Source organism: Scyliorhinus canicula, chromosome 3 (genome assembly GCF_902713615.1).
Source record: "Scyliorhinus canicula chromosome 3, sScyCan1.1, whole genome shotgun sequence".
In the NCBI taxonomy this organism is placed as follows: domain Eukaryota; kingdom Metazoa; phylum Chordata; class Chondrichthyes; order Carcharhiniformes; family Scyliorhinidae; genus Scyliorhinus; species Scyliorhinus canicula.
Genome location: NC_052148.1, coordinates 168,624,467 through 168,641,354, shown reverse-complemented (window position 1 = coordinate 168,641,354; position 16,888 = coordinate 168,624,467). Strand labels below are relative to the sequence as shown.

The window sequence follows — 16,888 nt, the reverse complement described above, 5'->3', positions numbered from 1 at the left end:
CAATTCACCTAACATCACATCTTTCGGGACTTGTGGAAGGAAACCAGAGCCGCCGGAGGAAACCCACACAGACACAGGGGAGAATGTGCAGACTCCACACAGCCAGTGACCCAAGCCAGGAATCGAACCTGGAACCCTGGCGCTGTGAAGCAACAGTGCTAAACACTGTGCTGCCGTCCTGAAGCTGTTTTGTATAAATAAACATTGTGTAATTTCCGGAAGAAACCATAGAGCCAGAGCTGTCAATCAAGCAATGTTTTCCCTGGGGCTCAGGTGTTTCAGAACTCAAATGGATGTCTCTCAGCAAAGAATGAATTAATGAAGGTTGGCTGAGAGCCCAGGAATGGCTTCTGTCTTCCCAATGTTTAATTTCTGCTCTCCCAATACTCAATGTTGGATAAGCAATCTGATTTTTTTTGGAGGAGTTGAGAGAGGTGTTGGTGAGGTAGAGCTGGGTGTAAAAGTGAATGTCATGCCTTCAGGTGTAGTCACCAAAGGGCTGCATTTGGATGAGAAATAGGAGGCAGCCAAGGAGTGATCTTGGGGGACACCAGTTAACGAAAGCAGGCAGAGAAGCCATTGCAAGTGATTATCTGGTTACAATTTGATAGATAAGAATGGAAGCAGGTGAGAGCAGTCACATCCAGATGGATGACAGTGAAAAAGGCTTTGGAGGAAGGTGGTGTGGTCAACCATGTCAAGAGCTGCAGACAGGTCAAGAAGAATGAGGAGGGATAGTTTATCTTTGTAGAACAAAGGGTTTGGATGGAAAGGAGGAGAAATTAAAGGATGAAATGGATGACAGTTCAAGGTAAAATGGTAATGGGACAAATTAAAGAAACAAAAGATGGATGTACAGGAGGTGCCAATGGCAATAGCAGAATCATCACCAACGGCTGCTGGCTAAAAAAAAATAGGAGCAGTGTTTATGATGTGAAAATTTAAGACTCAGTGTTGAATCTAGAAAGTTGCAAAGTACCTAATCGAAGGATGAGGCACTGTTCGTCAAGCTTCTGTGGAGCCTCATTTGGAATAGTTCTGAAGTATAGTCACTGTTGTAATTTAGGGAAAGACAGCAGCTTATTTGTGCACATTAAGGTTCCAAAATATATTAATGACCAGATATGTGTGATGTTGGCCAGGACACAGGGATAATTCCCTGTTGCTCTTTGAGTAGTACCACTGAATCTTTGAGAACTCTGAACCTCCTATTTGAAAGGTAGCACCTCTGACGGTGTAGCTCTCCTTTAGTATTTCACTGACGTGTTATCCTTGATTATGTGCAGTAATTTCTGAAGTGGGGCTTGAGCTGACAATATTCTGGCTCTGAGAGACTCCAGCCACTGAACCAAGGAGAATTAATAACTAGTGGGCACCAAGGTATGATGAAATGCTGTTGGTTTGTCCATGTTCGAGTTATTTATTCCTATCTATAAACTGAAGTTAATATTTTTGGGGAAAACGGTTTTGAATTATCATAGTTCTTATTATGAACTCATTTCTGGTGAACAAAATTCAGGTTAACTTGAGGAGTGAAAGTTATGTTTTTAAATAGATTAAAAACCAGCTTCTTTAATGCCCTCTATAACACACATGGTGCAAATGGAGCGTTCCTGTGACATAAATGAGACAGCTGCCAGCCTTCCACTGCTGATGACAAAAATGGACAGAGTGCCTCAACGATGCCTCCTCATATGCTGCAACACCTATGCTTCTGTAAGGCTGGATCCTCCCTGAATTTGAAGACGATCCATGGCCCTTAAATAACTGCATATGTGCAACCCTTCAGTTGCTGGCACTAGTACTCCGAGATCCATTCGACAATGTGGATGGGCTGAACCTCAGAGCAACAGGTGCCTCAGTGCGTTGAAGAATTGCTTCGGCAATAAATGTGGAGTTATCATTCAAAGAATTTGGTTAAGCTTTTTTTTAAAAAAAAAAAACCAGATTGGCTTCATTAATACATTTGTTCATATAAACTGCACTATTATGTGATCATTGAGGTAAATATTCATGGGAGCAATATAGTAAAGGCCAAATTCTCACATTTGAATGTTACAAATCACTGTAAACTACAGATGGGAACTTATTCAGCCATCGCTGCCCCCAAAATTCTGCAGTCTTGTTGCTCTCACAAACACACATGTAACTAATTTAATGGACCTTGCTCACATGGGGTAGGGGGATGGGAAATTATATTCATGATTTCCACCCACTAATGCTATATTTTCGATATTCTGTACCACAGCCTTCCCAATTATGGTATAACTGGGTCCTTTTGTATATCACACAGTGGAAATAATTCCTTTTGTATAGTTAATTGTCTTTTGGCTCCAGTTTTTTGGTCATGTGACATTATGGACCAGTCTAGACAGTTTCCAGCAGGAACCAGTGATCTTGTTCAAAGTAACAGCAGGTTAGAGCACAATTTCATAGCTGCATCATTCTTATACAGAAGTTATTCTCTATCTTATGATTTAGATGTCCACACAGTCATACAAAATGAGTAACCTCAATGTATTACTGGCTGGTATTCTCCGTTTCCCCGCCGATAAGGTCAGGAATCCTGCATCGTCCCAAAAACAGGATCAGCGCCAGGCCTGTTCCTCTGTCCCTGCCCTGCCAACCATAGCGGGATTCCTGCCCCGCGCCGGCGGAAACATGCAAACAGTCCTTTGCGTTCATTTGAATGTGTTTAACGGTGCAATCCCGAATCTCTACCCCTCCAAGCTGGGAGTCAAGTGGGCGCGATTTGGTGCAAGTATTTACAAACAGGGCCCTGGCGCAATGGCCTTTGAGGGGAGGAAGGAAGTAAGTACCTTTTTCATTGTCTTGGGGCCTGCTGAGGAATGCGTGCTTGGAGCTCTGGGATGAGTGGAGACCGACCTGGTGGTAAGGGTGTGGAGTTGGGGTGTCCCCTCGGGATTGGGGTGCCATGGCTGAACCTCCCATTGCTGGTGTAAAAGACCTGGGTGATAGTTATAGGCTTCTGACTGCTTAAACTGTTGACTTCTGCTAGTTTCCTTGAAATGTTCTAAGGTCTTCTGATAATGTAGATATCCATCTACCCTATCCATCATGAAACACTCCTGTATCAGCAGTCTATTCAAGAGGATGGGTGTGACCATGCTCAATTGTTGTACCACCAGGAGTTAGGACTCCTCATTGCACTCCTTAAAAGCACAGCTCCACAGCAGACGAAGCAGGGGATTAACAGAGCTAACCCCACACAAAGGACACATGCATTGGTGGCGCTTGAACCCTCTCTGGCACACAGCCCCTCTCGGCCTATCAGCCTCAATAGTGAGACTAGTAGCAAACCTATTCTTAAGGATCGGGTGATTTCTCCAGGCCCTGCAGGTCAACCTCCCCACTTTGGTATCACACGATATTAGCGTATGGTTCCCCGCCCAGGAAACCTGAACATCTCCCTGTCACAACCACATCGCACTGCAGCCAAGCTCCCAGCAAAGGCAGAGATCCTGCAGTGATCTCCATCAGGAAGATCTGCCCTCACACCAGTCTCTTAGCATAGAGCCGCACGCCTGCACAGAATGAACGTCTCCACCACACAACCGGCTGCCACTGTTCTGGCATGAAGGCACAAGGCTCACTCAATGAGGACACCTACAGTACACCCCACTGGGAGAAACAGGGCAGGGGCTATAGAGCCCATCACCAACACCTGTTGTGGCAGCTACCGGTACTCCATTTGACATGGACAAGTGGTGAGGATAGAGGCTTCCCACATCAAGGGCCATGTGCAAGTCACTGATGGGGACAGGGCTGCAGAGTCAAGTACACGGATGACCATGTCATTTCAGGGGTTTGGATGGTGAAGGAAAGCATCGCCTTGCTGACAGTCGCTGTCTCTCTTCTCTTCCCTCCCCAAACAGAAATAGAATTTGGAACTCAGCCTGCCATGATAGTCGCCACAGATGCACGGTGGCGAGAGCACCAGGGCCAACCTAGGAAAGGCCCTGCATGACCGCAGTCTGCCCCCAGAATAGCGGGAGCCAGCCGGTGAGAGCCAAGTGCCAGCCATCCACCAGGCCGAGGAGGCGGTACGGAGGTGGTACCACTACAGGCTGCGTTTCTACCATTGGCACTCGTCCTTCCAGGAGTTGCCAAATCATATCTGCCGCTGTCGACTCCATCTCACCAAGGAGTCCATGCACTACCTATGCCAGATGGTGGCTAGTGTCCAGACGAGCAGCAGCCATCAAGTTGATGCCAACCCTCAACTTCTATGCCTCAGGCTCGCTCGAGTGGGGACATGTGTAGCACCTTGCAAATGTCCATGCACAAGTGCATCCGAGATGTAACAGATGCCCTATGCGCTCGGGCAGCTACCTACATGAACTTTAACATGGATCTGACCTACCAGGATGCTCAGGCTGCTAGATTTGCTGCCATCACTGGCATGCCCCAGGTCAAGACGATTATGGATGGCATGCATGTCACCCTTAGAGTATCGGCTCGATAAGGGGTGCCCTAAATTAACAGGAAGGGGTTCCATGCCTTGAATGTGCAGTTGGTGTGTGGTCACCAACTGCACATCATGCACGCCAGTGCACAGTACCCATGTGACGTACAAACGCTTTGATCTTGGTGCACTCGGAGGTTTCCGGCACCAAGGTGCTCCCTCAGGTAAGGGGTTGGCTAGTGGGCGACAAGGCCTACCCACTGAGGTCACTGACCATCTAACCAGGGAGAAGATGATCCGCTTCACTGACTAGGGGGCCTTCCACGTAGCCTTTCACCCCATCTTCCCCGTAGCCTTTCACCCCACCTTCCCCGTAGTCTTTCACCCCACCTTCCCCGGCCTTTCACCCCTTCCCACAACCATAGCCCTCACTCCCCACTTCAAGAGTCATCTCAGCATCACACCAAATAAGGTTTTGGGCCTTAGTTGGCAGTATCAGCGGGTCTTGGCTGCACGACCGAGGATGATCACAACGAAGGTGAGCTCTGGTGCTCCTCATTGTCTGACAAAGTCTGATTCCTGAATTTTTGAAAACTGTCTGCCCAGATGATCCCTGGTTGTACAATGGGGTTTCTTTCTGATGAGGTACTTTCTGAAGGCGGCATAGTAGCACAGTGGCACGGCTGCCACACAGCGCTTAGGGCCCGGGTTCAATTTTGACCCTGGGTGACTGTCTATGTGCAGTTTGCACGTTCTCCCCGTGTCTGGTTGGGTTTCCTCCAGTTGCTCCGGTTTCCTCCCGCAGTTCAAAGATATACAGGTTACATGCAGAGTGGCCATGCTAAATTGCCCCATTAGTACCCAAAGGTTAGGTGGGGTTACAGAGATAGTATCACCCTCTTCTGCCACTTGCCCACCAGATGTACCAGAGCCAGGTGGGTGGAATTCTGAAGGGTTGCAGCTTTCCAGCGCACCCCTCCGGGAGACCCTGGGATGGTCCCCATCCTTGGAGGCCCACCCCCAACTGAATTATGGTTGTGATGCCCTCAGCTGTGGTGCTCTGAGAGTGGGACATGTCCCTCAGTGAATGAGCAATGTCCTTCCTTGCCACGGTCATGTCCTTCTGTGACTGGATTAGGCCAGTGAGCACTCAGCCAATGCTCTCAATGCCCTCAGCCATCACGCTTTGTGAATGGGCCAAACTCTGGAGTGCCGCAGTAATGTCCATCTGTGCCTGGGACATGTCTGCCAGTGGATGGACCTTTCCCTCCTGCACCTTGGCCATGGACATATGACTCTGATGTCTTGATCCACCGTGGGGCCCACGGTACCTTCCACCGTGGGCCCCACTCTTTCAGGGTTGACTTAGTTACCACGCTTGTCGGCAACATCTCCTGCATCTGAAAGCGATTGAACTTCTCCAGTTGTACTTGCAGGAACTCGAATGTAGCTGACAACCCCTCCTGTAGATTCTGGCGTTGAATCTGCATCTGCACCAGTGCTGGGATCACCTTTTCCAGAAGTGCAACATCTATCTGGGCATGCTGTTCCCTGGGATCGGGCAGGCCTCTGACTGTCTGTTCCCTCAGGAGTCCCTGCATCCATCTGATGTGCTCCCGCATGCGTGTGGTGCTCACCAGGAGCCTCACCGCAAACATACCCCACTGAGGTGATAGTCTCTGCACTGATAGATGGTGCTGGTGAAAGCCATTCCTGAAGTCAGTGTCTTCCCCGGAGGTCTGCTCCATGGTATTCTTGGGGGGGGGGGGGGGGGGGGGGGGGCTGCTGCAACCTCATCCAATGGAGATCCTAAAAGACAAAGGAATTGGGGGTCAGTTGTTGGGAAGGACAGGGCTGTGGGAGACAGAAGATTCACTTGAGATAGGATATCTGGATGAAGTTGCATTGGACTCTCACTTCTTTGGCGCACACCAAACTCCTTGTTTGCCACAGCTCGCTCCTCGTCCTCCACTGCAGGTTCCATGGCCCTTTCTTCAAAAGGGGTGTGAACCCATGGCATGCCACTGCTCGCCTTGTGACGCTATCTCCAATTATGGCCAGCCTTATCCTTTGGGACTCAGCAAGGATGTAGTGAGATGCCAGTTGTGTGTCGGTGTGTGTGTGTCGGTGTGTGTGTGTCGGTGTGTGTGTGTCAGTGTGTCGCACGGGGCGGGGTGTTAGACATTTAGATGCTGTTGTATAAAGAGTCAAAGGTACTGCTCCTTTTGCAAAAACCTTTATCACTGTCCAAAGATGTGCAAGTTAGGTGGATTGGCCATGATAAATTCCCCTTAGTGTCCAAAATTGCCCTTAGTGTTGGGTGGGGTTACTGAGTTATGGGGATAGGGTGGACGTGTTGATCTTGGGTAGGGTGTTCTTTCCAAGAGCCGGTGCAGACTCGATGGGCCGAATGGCCTCCTTCTGCACTGTATGATATATGATAATAGACTCTGCAGAAAAGCTATATCTTCGCATCACCTGACACAAGGGCCACCTGAAGCCCCTTTACATATCAATGTCAATTATTGCATACTTAACATAAATGAGACAAGAAACTCAAAAACACAAGGGGCGGAATTCTCCGCTCCCGGGAAAAATCGGGAGGGCCGTCGTGAACTCAGCCAAGTTTCACGACGGCCTCTCCTCGACCCCTATTCTCCCCTCCCGGCGGGGCTAGGAGCGGTGCTCCGTAACTCTCGGCCACGGGGGCGTCGCGCCAAGAATGACGTGGCTGGCACGCCTAGTGACGTCAGCCGCGCATGCGCAGATTGGCCGGCTCCAACCCGCGCACGCGCGGCTGACGTCATGACGCTGACGGCACGAACCCACGCATACGCGGTGGCCGTCTTTCCCCTCAGCCGCCCCGCAAGACGTGGCAGCTTGATCTTGCGGGGCGGCGGAGGGGAAATAGTGCGCCTGATTTGGACGCTGGCCCAACGATCGGTGGACACCGATCGCTGGCCTGTCCCCTCCCGAGCACAGTCGTGGTGCTCTTTCCCCTGTACTCCCCCCACACACCCCAAACGGGCATATCTCACCCATTTCACAATGGCAGCGACCAGGTGTGGTTGCCGCCGTCATGAAAAGGTCACGAACGGCAGGCCGCTCGGCCCATCCGGGTCGGAGAATCGCCGTTCGCCGTGAAAAACGGTGAGTGGTGATTCTTCCGGGGGGGGGGGGAGAGAGAGAAAATCGCGGGGGGCGCCAGGGGGATGTGAAATTTGTCGGGGGTCCCTCCCGCGATTCTCCCACCCGCGATTCTCCCACCCGGCGTGGGGAGCGGAGAATTGCGCCCATGCAATTTCCCCCCCCAAAAAAATCTCCCAGAAACAGGCGTCCTTCATTAACAATATCTGCCCCTATTTTTGTAAAACAGTCTGACAATTGATGGCTACTGTCAATCCATTTAATTTTTGCTATTTTCCCTCTGTCCAACATCTGCTTCAAACTTGCGATGTCTATCCTTAACCTTTTTTCATTGACACTTTTGGTAGAATGCACATTTTCCCACAGGGATTTATTGTCAATGAGACAGTCAATAGGTATATTACCCAAATCCCCTAATCCCAAAATTTCTGTCAATATCCGAGATATATAAACGGCCATATCCACCGCCTCTGCAAGGCTTAACATCTCAGCAGCCAAAATGCTTTTGACCACTCTCCTTATTTTCTTTGTTTCCCACACAAGAGGACAACATTTACCATTGTTCCCGAAAAAGAAAATTATAAAACCTCCTGCGCTTGAAACCCCATCACCTAAATTTGCATAGGACGCACCACTATAAACTATGAGTTTCAAATGCCGAAGGTCACCTAAAACGGGGAACCTCAAAACACACTCTTGCATTTTTGGTTTAACCAACGCTTTATTTGCTATTATGTCTTCCACTTTGGGATCATTCATTTTTGTACTCCACTCTAAGACATCAAAACTCACATCAGGTCCAGTCTGCCTACCTAACCAATTCAGTTACCCAATTAAACTTCGCAGTTGCTCTTTTTCCATCTTTGAAACCATTGCGTCTTTTTGTGAAAGCCGGCCACGGCTAATTGCTATTGGGCTCATGCTTTCCATATAAGATTGCTGACGTAAAGTTGCTCCTAACTTAGTCTGTCCGATTTCCAGTCCAATATATTTAAATGCACCGGAGGCCTGACTTCCAACCCTGAATTCTTTCCTCAAACCAGAGATTACAATAGCTTCTGAATCACTAGTCCCACTCCACACCACAAAATTTCATCGACATGCATCATAAAGATGCCAGGAAGATTTCCTTTATAGTGCCAGTAAAACATTGCCGGATCTGCTTTCAACTGGCAACAGCCTAACTTTCTCATCTAATTTATTGGAAGCCACCAAAATCTCGCTTGCATGTGGGCTTCTACTCCTTTTAGTATTTGTAGTCTGTCTTATGTTCAAGATCTTGATAAACTACGTCCCCTCTCCCGCCTGGTATCTCGTTCTGTACTGCTACCGCTTGATCTTTCCCTTTTGCTGTGGGATGTCCTTTCAGCAGTTCTCAACCTTTTCCTGCGGACATGTTCACTATCCGATGTATTATCTGAACTGTCACTGCGTTTCTGTGCCCTCCATTTTTGAACTTTGTGTTCCCAATCCATTGTCTTGACTCCTTCCCCTGAATGCTGTACATTCAACCAATGTTTATACTTTGCAGTGGCCTTCCCTGCTCTACTAATAACTCTTGCATCCTTCCATTGACTAGACCCTTCAGACAAGTATGTCGCTTTTGTACCAACTTTTGGCAGTTGTCCTTTTGGAAAAATGGTCTGTTCTAATTCATCAGAAGTGTTGTGTTCCGCGACAGAAACCCTGTCTATATCAGTTGATTGGTCTTCATAGTTCTGTAACACGTGCGTACTTGATGACTCTGGTTCCTCGTCATGTCTGTCTGCTCTGTCTAAATTTGAAAATTTGTAATCTGTACCCATTATCCTTGATGAATGTACCCCAACAGTTTGATTCCCATGTTGCAAAATAATTGTTTTGCCATCTATGCCTATGATCTTCACTGGGCCTTTCCTTTCATAAAAATTGTCTCTGTTATAGTATACTATGTCTCCTTGCTGAAAAACGGTATTTGATGGCCGTACATTATGCCTTAAAGCTCTGTGAATTCTTTCAGAGACTTCTGCTTCCAAAAAAGCTTTTCTATTGCTATGTAATGCATTTAAATGCTCAACAAAGGCAGATTGTAGTCCCTTCCCAAGCTGGAGGCTGGTCATCTAAAATGGACGGAATTTTAGAATTTCTACCAAACACTAATTGATTGGGACTATAGCCCCCAAACATCTGCAACAAATTCTTTGCATGTACTGCCCATGCCAAGGCTGAATTTAACTTGCAATTTGGTCTATCTGCCAAAATGTTCCAGAGCATGCCATCTATTACTGCATGGTTTCTTTCACACACACCATCACTCAATGGGCTTTCCGCAGCCGTATTCATAACTGTGATATTCACATATTCACACCAATCCCTAAACCCATCATTAGCAAATTCTCCCCCATTGTCCATAAATAATTCTGCCGGTAGGCCCATTCCTGTCCCTATCCATTATTTGACCCAGAATTACTTTTTTTTTTTCCTTTACTTCGTACAGTTGTTGATTGACTAAATCTGGTTGCTAAATCTAAAAAATGCAAAATAAATATATTATTGGCTTTATCGCAGATCTTAAGGTCCATGGCCACAATGTTGTTAAAATCTCTGGCCAAAGGTAGGGTTACTATCGGTCATGCTGGTGTCCTTCTGTACTTCCTACAAGCTTCACAGCGATCACTATTCTGCTCCATCAGTTTAGTATGGTCTTCATCCCTTACCCCTGCATCCTTTAATAAATTTTTCAGCTTCCGAGGAGACGAATGTGCATATTGCCTGTGCAGTTTTAATACAAAAAAACTTTTTTTCAGCTAAAGTCCCATTTTCAACTGCCATGGGCACTGTACTTGAAATGTTATTTGTCAGTAATGGAATATAATAGTGTCCTGACTGTAAATTGTAAGTCCACCGTCTTTCCAAAAACTGTTGCCTTATCCTGTTCCATATCCAGTTTCATGTGTGCTTTCTTCATCGACGGTCTGCTCAGAAGCAAAGGTATCTCACTTGGTACAACATCTGTGCTAATGTAATGATTCACTCCAGCAATATTGCATGGGATCACCACTCTTTTCAGCGATTTCAGAGTATTATCATCCCCAAACCTGAAACTTGTGGAACTTTCAAATTTTCAGCATTCAAGGAGTCCAGGTAACATTTCAACCAGTGAATTCCACACACAGTAGATGTGCAGCCACTGTCCAACACAGCAAAATTGAAGGATTCTGCAACCAACACCCTCATTACCAGCGTAAAACTGCTTGTTAATAGGACAATGCCTTCTTTCTGGTCACTATCTTTTTCCTCTTCTGACTCTTCCGTGTCATGTGTTGCATCAAACACTATTATAACATGTTGGACAGTTGAAGGCACGATGGTATTGAGAGTCGCAACGAAAACATCGATTTATTATACTCCGGGCGTTTCTGGGGTTCATCTTCCTATTGTAGGTTCTAACTGGGTTTCTGTCTTCATAATATCTGGGTCCCGATCTCCTTCTATAGTCTTGGAACCTGTTTGTAGCCGTGCGATTTCGCCATCCTGTTAGTAGTGTATCTTCCATATTCTACTTTATTGCAGACTGACCTATTTGGGTCATCAGAACCATCGGAATCGAATGTTTCCCCAGAAACTTTTTTAAAATCTTCTGTCATCTTATCCGCAAATTGAACTCCTGAAACTCCTGAAAACCAGAAGCCTATCCATGTTGCTGACTCAAGAACAAAGAACAAAGAAAAGTACAACATAGGAACAGGCCCTTCGGCCCTCCAAGCCTGTGCCGACCATGCTGCCCGTCTGACCATGCTGCACATCTGAACTAAAATCTTCTGCACTTCCGGGGTCCGTATCCCTCTATTCCCATCCTATTCATGTATTTGTCAAGATGTCCCTTAAACATCACTATCGTCCCTGCTTCCACCACCTCCACCGGCAGAGAGTTCCAGGCACCTACTACCCTCTGTGTAAAAAAAACTTGCCTCGTACATCTCCTCTAAATCTTGCCCCTCGCATCTTAAACCTATGCCCCCTAGTAATTTACCTCTCTACCCTGGGAAAAAGCCTCTGACTATCCACTCTGTCTATGCCCCTCATAATTTTGTAGACCTCTATCAGGTTGCCCCTCAACCTCCGTCGTTCCAGTGAGAACAGACTGAGTTTATTCAACCGCTCCTCATAGCTAATGCCCTCCATACCAGGCAACATTCTGGTAAATCTCTTCTGAACCTTCACTAAAGCCTCCACATCCTTCTGGTAGTGTGGCGACCAGAATTGAACACCATACTCCAAGTGTGGCCTAACTAAGGTTCTATACAGCTGTAACATGACTTGCCAATTTTCATACTCAATGCTCTGGCCAATGAAGGCAAGCATGCCGGATGCCTTCTTGACTACCTTCTCCACCTGTGTTTCCCCTTTCAGTGACCTGTGGACCTGTACACCTAGATCTCTGACTGTCAATACTCTTGAGGGTTCTACCATTCACTGTATATTCCCTACCTGCATTAGACCTTCCAAAATGCATTACCTCTCATTTGTCCGGATTAAACTCCATCTGCTATCTCTCCGCCCAAGCCTCCAAACGATCTATATACTGCTGTATCCTCTTGACAGTCCACATCGCTATCCGCAATTCCACCTACCTTTTTGTCGTCTGCAAACTTACTAATCAGACCAGTTACATTTTCCTCCAAATCATTTATATATACTACGAACAGTAAAGGTCCCAGCACTGATCCCTGCGGAACATCACTCGTCACATCCCTCCAATCAGAAAAGCACCCTTCCATTGCTACTCTCTGCTTTCTATGACCTAGCCAGTTCTGTATCCATCTTGCAAACTCACCCCTGATCCTGTGTGACTTCATCTTTTGTACCAGTCTGCCATGAGGGACCTTGTCAAAGGCAATACTGAAGTCCATATGAACAACATCCACTGCCCTACCTGCATCAATCATCTTTGTGACTGCCTTGAAAAACTCTATCAAGTTAGTGAGACACAATCTCTCCTTCACAAAACTAAGCTGCCTCTTGCTAATACGTCCATTTGCTTCCAAATGGGAGTAGATTCTGTTTCAAAGAGTTCTCTCCAGTAATTTCTCTACCACTGACGTAAGAATCACTGGCCTGTAGTTCCCTGGATTATCCTTGCCACCCTTCTTAAACAAAGGTACAATGTTGGCTATTCTCCAGTCCTCTGGGACATCACCTGAAGACAGAGAGGATCCAAAGATTTCTGTCAAGTCCTCAGCAATTTCCTCTCTAGCCTCCTTCAGTATTCTGGGGTTGTTCCCATCAGGCCCTGGGGACATATCCACCTTAATATTTTTCAAAGCGCCCAACACCTCGTCTTTTTGGATCTCAATGTGACCCAGGCTATCTACACACCCTTCTCCAGACTCAACATCCACCAATTCCTTCTCTTTGGTGAATACTGATGCAAAGTATTCATTTAGCACCTCGTCCATTTCCTATGGCTCCACACATAGATTCCCTTGCCTATCCTTCAGTGGGCCAACCCTTTCCCTAGCTACCATCTTGCTTTTTATGTACGTGTAAAAAGCCTTGGGATTTTCCTTAACCCTATTTGTCAATGACTTTTCGTGACCCCTTCTAGCCCTCCTGACTCCTTGCTTCAGTTCCTTCCTACTTTCCTTATATTCCACACAGGCTTTGTCTGTTCTCAGCCGTCTAGCCCTGACAAATGCCTCTTTCTTTTTAATGAGGCCTACAATATCTCTCATTATCCAAGGTTCCCGAAATTTGCCATATTTATCCTTCTTCCACACAGGAACATGCTGGTCCTGAATTCCTTTCAACTGACATTTCAAAGCCTCACACTTGTTAGATGTTGATTTACCCTCAAACATCCGCCCCAATCTAGATTCTTCAGTTGCTGCCTAATGTTGTTATAATTAGCTTCCCCCAATTTAGCACATTCAGCCTAGGACCACACTTATCCTTGTCCAGCAGCACTTTAAAACTTACAAAATTGTGGTCACTGTTCCCGAAATGCTCCCCTTCTGAAACTTCTACCACCTGGCCGGGCTCATTCCCCAATACCAGGCCCAGTATAGCCCCATTCCTCGTTGGACTATCTACATATTGTTTTAAGAAGCCCTCCTGGATGCTCCTTACAAACTCTGCCCCATCCAAGCCCCTAGCACTAAGTGAGTCCCAGTCAATATTGGGGAAATTGAAGTCTCCCATCACAACAACCCTGTGCTTCTAGCACAGTCAAGTAATTTAAAGGCCAACACAGACTGTGGAAATTCCAGGTTGTGTTTCTACAGCCTTTTCTATAGTCTGCCAAAATTCCATTATATAGTCTTCAATGGAGAAATCCTCTATTTTCCGGAACCTATCAAAATCCGACCATGCTTCATAAGCACTTAACAAGTCATCCTTCTTCTAAATCTTATCCATTTAACGTAATAGAGTCTCCAGACCTTCTGAGTCTAACTCTTTCAATTCCAGCTCAGAAAACACTTTGCTTCGGATTTTATTGTCATAATGTAGAGAAAGAGCCAATGCCATACCTTGTTTTCTCGTTCCCAAGGCAGTTATTTTAGTCCACATAACTACTGCACTTCTCCATTGGTCGTACAATCCCTTTTCAGAAAAGGGGGGGGGGGGGGGGGGTTAGTCATATCCGACAATCTTTATCCTAGGTTCAGCCATATACCTTTTTTTTTCCCACTTACTCCTTGGTTTGGTCTGGAACATTTGTATCTTTCAACTCTTCACATTTGCACAGCAACCGTTTTCTGCTATCATTTGCTTGATGTTTAGCTCATGTTTTATATAAAGAGTCAAAGGTACTGCTCCTTTTACAAACACCTTTATTTCACTTTAACAGACTCTGCACAAAAACTATTATCTTCGCATCACCTGACACAAAGGCCACCTGAACCCTCTTTACATATGTCAATTATTGGATACTTAACATAAATGAGACAACTAGTTGGAATGTCTCTTAACCCATTAGTTAACATGGGGGGAGGGGGGGTTCTAGCTAGTGGTATGTGTGGGTAAGTTACCAAAGAGGGCGAGAGCAGGACATGTGTTGAGAGTTCCTGGAGGAGGTGTTTTGAGGAACAAGCTGATAGGTGGAGTGTTATTGACATACAAAGGCTTGGGGTCAAATGTCAGGAGTCAAGGACAGGAGTGATGCCAGGGTCACACAGGTGGTTACTCACCCGAGCTGCTCGAAGGAGATTCACCTTTGTCATGCGTTACATGCTGGTCCACTTGGTGAGGCTGCCAGCACTCATTGCACCTGCCACTTAACCCAGGCCTTAGTCTTCATTCATAACAGCTGGCTGGTGTCTCTGCCCCACCCTGGGAAAGAGTGTGTCCCTCCTCTCCTCAGTGGCGTCTGACATTGTTTGGATGCTGGTGTCAATTAAGCGAGGTGCAGGTCTTTCAGCAGCCATCTTGGCTGGAATGGGAGTCTGGGGTGAGTGGAGTGCTGAAAAGCTACTCCAGCTTGTCAGCCTCTCAATGGGATTGCTGATGTCCGTTAATCACACGCCTTGGACTCGGGCCAGATGCATGGGGCAGCGTTCTGACCTTTTTGCAGAGATAGAATTGCGCCTCTCCGAAAATGTACCGATTCTCCGCTGGTGGCAGCACTTAGACTCTGGAACGGAGAATCCCACCCACTGTATATACAATTCCCTGCCCTGTTTCCCTGCATTTTGTTTGCTTTGTGTTGGAGTCCCAGATCTCTTCCAGGGAGTTAAGATAGAGACAAAGTTAGTGATTGAAATGGAGACTGGGTCAACATTGAAGACTAGGTTAATGGTTGAAATAAAGGGGTATAGGAAGAAGATTCCACAGAAGATAATGGCTCCTTGTACGGTATAGGATTAAAAAACAACTGATTTATTTACCTATTGTCGTTTTGTCCCCCTTTTTTTAAATTTAGAAAACCCAATTCTTTTTTCCCAATGAAGGGGCAATTTAGCATGGCCAATTGACCTTTCCTCCTCATTTTTTTGAATTATGGGGGTGAAACCCATGCAGACATGGGGAGATGTGCAAACTCCACACAGATAGTGACCGGGATCGAATCCTGGTCCTCGGCGCCGTGAGACAGCAATGTACCTGTTGTCATTTCAATTAAATTTTTAAATTTCATTGACAGTTGCCCATCTGTCTAGAAGTCAAATACAGAGGCATTCAAAAGTATATGTATTAGATTAAACAGAAAATGAACTGCTTGTTTTATATGGGTGATTTTTGCTGGAAACAGAGGTCCTTTCAGTTATCAAAATAAAGGCATTTTACTTATCTCCTCATTCTAATACTTCAGAAATCAAATGCATATAGTCACCCTCCTGAGAATGTTCCTGGCTGAACCTCATGAGCTAGCAAAGCTTTGCAAATTCGGCACCATCTTTTAGTATATTTTCTGGTGTCTCTTTCAGAATTGCTGCGGAGATTAGGGTAGGGAATATTAATGTTATTTATTGTCTGTTTCCCTGAAATGCGCAGAGGCAAGTGCCAATATTCACTTCGGGAGCATACCATAATGCAGGAAATTATGAATTCAGTGAAGTAAGGGCATCACGGTAGCACAGTGGATAACACTGCTACCTCAGGGCGCCAAGGTCCCAGGTTCGATCCTGGCTGTGGGTCACTGTCGGAGGGGAGTTTGCACATTCTTCCCGTGTTTGCGTTGGTTTCGTCCCCACAACCCAAAGATGTGTTGGGTAGATGGATTGGCCACGCGAAATTGCTCCTTAATTGGAAAAAATGAATTGGGTAATCTAAAACATGTTTTAAAAAGAATTTAGTGATGTACGGTGTTAGATAGTGATCTTTTTCCCAAATCCTGCATTCAATGAAGACATGTCAGCAGCACTGTTTTACAAAGTGGCACCATCGGAACAGATGCAACGGAGGCGAAGGAACTGGGAGAATGGGATGGAGTCCTTACAACCTGTAAGGACCATCCCGTCGCTTGACATTTCAACTCGCCATCCTGCTCTCATGTCCACATGTCCGTCCTCGGTCTGCTGCAGTGTTCCAGTGAAGCCCAGTGCAAACTGGAGGAATAGCACCTCGTCTTCCAATTCGGCACGTTACAGCCTTCCAGATTTAACACTGAGTTCAACAACTTCCGACTCTGAACTCTCTCCTCCACCTTCATCCCATTTTTATTTCCATCAGTTTATCTTCATATCTTCCATAGATCTGTTTTCCTCTTGCCATTGTCTCCCCCCCCCCCCCCGCTCCACTTGCCCCCCCCCCCCCCCCCATTACAGTGTAAATCTGCCCTATAACAAAGAGTCATCCAGACTCAAAAAGTTAGCTCTATTCTCTCTCCACAGATGCTGT

The 16,888-nt window shown here is 46.4% G+C and overlaps 1 protein-coding gene across 2 annotated transcripts in view; it reads left to right on the top strand.

The window, feature by feature from the left end:
- shroom3 (shroom family member 3) overlaps positions 1-16,888 on the top strand; it is a 547,942-nt gene that overhangs the window by 50,529 nt on the left and 480,525 nt on the right. The gene's annotated exons all lie outside the window — the stretch shown is intronic.